At 39.6% G+C, this 4,634-nt stretch overlaps 1 pseudogene; it reads right to left on the bottom strand.

Moving 5' to 3' along the window:
• Positions 1–535: 535 nt before the first annotated feature.
• LOC101603303 lies at positions 536–1,736 on the bottom strand (annotated as a pseudogene).
• Positions 1,737–4,634: the final 2,898 nt, after the last annotated feature.

The following is a 4,634-nucleotide window of genomic DNA, read 5'->3' as shown; positions in this document are numbered from 1 at the left end:
CCTAGATCATTGTAGGTGGTCAATATAATTGGAGTGGCATCACTTAAAGTTATTGTCATTACCTAAATTTACACAGCCTGTAGTCACAGGCATAGAATGAAGTAAGTTATATCTTTCTTACATAGCAATTGTTCAATTTGATTTGCCTTTCAGGTTTATATATTTTTTTCTCTTTATATCATTTTTTTTTTGCTTTTTCTAGGTAGGGTCTCACTGTAGTCCAGGCTGACCTGGAACTCACTATGTAGTCTCAGGGCCTCGATCTCATGGGGATCCACCTACCTCTGCCTCCTGAGTGCTGGCACTAAAGGCATGCACCACCACGCCTGGCTTATATCATTTTTTATTTAATATGCACTACATGCACATAATGCAGGTAGGAAAAGTTTTTGAATCCATGGATTCAAGACAGGACAGACTGGCACTATTGCCAAATGTGCACTGAGTCTATCAGGTTGTTGCTCAAAATTCCTTCTATTTAATAGTTTCCGTGAAGATAAATGTAGCAGAGTGTGCACATCTCTAAGCATTCTCTTCATTTAGTCTCCTGAGCTTTCTCTGCATTCTGTTTTGTTTTGTTTTTTGCCTTTTCTACAAGTGGAATTAACTGTTGGCATTCTGCTAAAGTCTTTAACAATCCCATAATGAAAGGCAGGTATTTTTGCTTTCTTCTAATATTTTCAATCTTATATACTTTTAGTTTTGTACTTCTTCAATAAGCATCTGGTTTCTGGCAACTTCTGACTGATAACACTTAACACAGTATATCTTGATCTGTATCCATTGGTTTCTCCTCTGCAAGTTGTTTCTATAACTCTGCTATATTCTGTTCATATACCTTTTTTTCTGTCAGACACAATGGCCATTAAGTTAAATCGAATTTCACCTTAACTATACTTGTTTTAAAAAATATTTTATTTATTTATTTGAGAGAGAGAGAGAGAGGAAAAGTCAGATAAAAAGAAAGAGAGAATGGGCACTCCAGGGCCTCTAGCCTCTGCAAATGAACTCCAGATGCATGTGCCCCTTGTGCATCTGGTTTGCCTGGGTCCTGGGGTTCCTAGGCTTTGCAGGCAAATGCCTTAACTGCTAAGCCATATCCCCAGCCCTTGCTATACATTTGTATCCTTTTTCTATGGCTGGCCTCACTGTGCTAATCCAGTCATCCTGATTGCATTCACCTAAATCAATTGGTCCTTCTCTCAATCCTTCCAACTCACACAGTCTTCCACCCACTGGAACATAGCTGACAAAATGAAAAGCACCCTTTGCTTTGGCTGCTGTTTTTGCATCAAATTCAAACATCTTACAAAAGTGTTGTGCACTTGTCGGATTACATCTGAATTGCTCAAGGCCAAGCTTTTCATAGCTGCATCAAAACTTTGTGAAAATTCTTTAAATTTTGATAATGTCTCTGCTAAATGGACATCTTGATTAGTACAGTTCTGTAATATACTTACAAAGGCTTGAGTAGCACAAGCATTATTAATTACCTGCTTAGCAAAAAATATTGTGACAAGTCTGAAGTCCTGAACCTCAGAGCCTGCAAGTTCTTCTCCAAGTTTCCACTTGAAAAGAACGATTAACCCATGAACTGGCTTTAATTTTTCAAAACTTTTAGGTTCTAAACTCCATATTTCTTCTACCTGGGCTCAGAGGCAACTGAATCCTTAAATCAGCTTGGTGAAGAACCCAGGGTCGTTTTCCATGAGACAGCACTTCCCAGAATCGCCCATTATGGGGCCCTGGCCACACATGGCCCCACTTTACATCTTGCTCAAAGTAGCCCCCTGAACCAGCTGCCTTTGGCCACAGTCAGGTTTATATTTAATGTTTTGGTACCAAAGGGAAAATTAGAAAAGGAAAAAAAAATGCTAGTGTGTAAATTCCAAGGGTCTGTTTCCTTTTAGATTATTACAGCATGTTAAATACTGATCACAGTTGATATACAGCAGCTTGCCTTAGTCTGTAACATGCCTCAAATACAGAAATCCCTGGTGATGGACGACTGTGGGTAAAAACATGCATGCATCAGATTTCTTTTTTGATAGCTTCCAGACCCCATTTTAGTGGGTTTGGCCCTCAAGACAAACTCCATTTGACAGCACAGGAGTAGCACTCAGTCATTTCCCCCACACTTGGCCTTCATTCAGCAAGCAGACCAGACTAGCTGCGTATATCCTTTCCTGTCCAAGGTGGGGTGGGGGGAGTTAGAGAACTCCCTGGTGAGTGCTGAATTGCTATGCATGCATAAGATTTCATGGGGAGAACAAGGAGACTCTGCCTTTCCTCAGTTTCATTGTAGTAAATCTCTGAAGAGATTTCCTGGTTAGAGGGAGGGAAAGAGGGTAAAAGAGAAGGAGAGAGTGAGGAACAAGGAGAAAACAAAAGAGGTAAGGAGGTGGAGGAAGATGAAGAGGGAAAGGATAAGAAAAAGGGGGCACAGAGAAAGGGAAGACAAAATATGCATTAGCACTAGCATTCATTGACTTTGAGGTATGCATTGAAATTGTAATTCTTAAAATCCAGATATTCCCTAACATCCATGAAACTATTCCCTTTCCAATATTAGTGGTAACAGTGCAAACTAATTGTGACCCTTATTTTTTTTTTCATGAGTAGAAACTAGAGTTTCTATTCCCTAACATACTTTTGGTTTAGTACATTATTGGTAGAGTTAAAAACAAACTCAACTTAGTGTTTATATAACCTACCCCTCCCAGCTTCTCCCTAGAAAACTGCTCCTTCTTGTTGCTCTGCAGTTTTGGCCACATCTACCACAATACTTACTTAACTAGTCATTTATAACAATACTGTTATTCCTTTGCTGGGCTATAGGCTATCACACTCCACACATCAGCCTGTATCAGAACCAAGTAAGCCACAGCTGTTATTGCCCCTCTATTAAAATCTGGTTTCAAGTGGATTAAGGTAGTAAAATTGCTCATTTACACTGTTTGACAAAATTGGAAAATAAGAAAAGTGATAGATAAAGAAAAGAAAACGAGTAGAGAAGACAAGCAGACAGGAGAGGGGAAGGCAAGGAGGGAAGGGAGAGACTATGCAATATATGGATCCCATTAAAGAGAATTTGAGAACCAGAGAAGGAAGAACCTGTATAAAGCCACATACAACCTTTTACAGCCAGAGCTGGTATGCTAGCCCCTAGATCTCAGCTTCCCAGGGCACAACTGTTTCCCCAATTCCCCCAAACCTCCACCAGTGGAAAAAACAATGCCAGGACTTCCTCTTCTGGCAACTTCCATTGCTACTACCTCTTGTGTTTACACTGTATGCATTAAGGATCTCATAAGATCCTCAAAAGCAGTGGCCTTGTGCTAGGAAGATGGATCAGTGTATAAAGCACTCATATCCCAACATGAGAACCTGATCTGATCCCCAGACTCCCCCACATAAAGCCAGAAGCCAGCTAGGTTTATGTAATCCCAGGGCACTGGGGCTGACACTGATGTAGACAATGAGATGGGAGGTGGAGACAAGAGAGCTTCTGGAAGCCCATGGTAGAGCCAGACTCCATAGTGAGAAGCCCTGCCTCAAATACAGGGCAGTGGAAGATGACTGAACCTAAACTTTTCTTCAGACTTCCAAATACCTGCCATGACACAGCAAATTCACATTCACACACACGAACACACCCACTCATGCACACACGCAAACTTTATTTAAAAAGAATTGTAAAGGAACTCTCTTTTCTCCATTCAGTGGAGACATGCTGGCATGAGGTCATAGACATAGCTTCCAAAACAGAGAGTGAATGGGAATCATTCGAGTTGATTAATAAACATGCTAGTGTTTCCCAGAACTTACTGAATCTCAAGGAATGCTCTCTATGGAAAGGCACAATACTCAGCAGAATTTCTTATTTCAATGAATGACTTTCTACAGCTGCTCTTAGCCTAGAAAAAAGGATTTTATTATGATTTTTATGTTTGATTACAATATGTATACACATTTGTTGTCAAAAATGTGTAGTACAAAAGATTGTTAGAATCATATGCATCAGGAAAGGCTGTACTGAAACCGTTTTACCAATTGTCAAGAAATCCCCATTGTGAACACAAGAGGGAGCTTTTACCTAAAATGAAAAGAAGTAGGTGGTTTAACGTGGGTTCTACCATCTTCATTCATTCATTCATGTTTTTGGTAAAAATATTAACTTTGTCATCTCCTAAAATATACTAGTTAACTAGACGTGTGATTGCATAATGGTAGCAGGGACCAGCTCCTCATTCATTACCACCCTATAATGGTAACTATGGTGGCCTGTTCCTATCTTTAAAGATTTCTCCTTTTTTCATTCCCAAGATGTGTGCTTCTAATATTTAATTATTTATTTTTATTTCTTTTCTCCTTCAGTATGGCTGTTTTCCTGAGGCCCTCAGGCCTCTTGTCTATATGGACAGTTTCCTTGGCTGACCTGATCCACTCCTATGATTTAACCAAAATCCTGTAGTGATAAACAAATATGGTGCATGTCTTCTGTTATTAAGTCCATTCTAAATCTCAAATATGTATATTTGCCTACCTTTCAAGACCAAGAATGTGAAATTCACTCAGAATAAGGTCTCAGGCTGGACTTAAGGTATAATAAATTTAAAGACTATGTAACAGAC

Source organism: Jaculus jaculus, chromosome X, assembly GCF_020740685.1.
Source record: "Jaculus jaculus isolate mJacJac1 chromosome X, mJacJac1.mat.Y.cur, whole genome shotgun sequence".
Taxonomy (NCBI): Eukaryota; Metazoa; Chordata; class Mammalia; order Rodentia; family Dipodidae; genus Jaculus; species Jaculus jaculus.
Note: the sequence above shows the minus strand (reverse complement) of the source record. Positions and strands in the feature narration are given on the sequence as shown.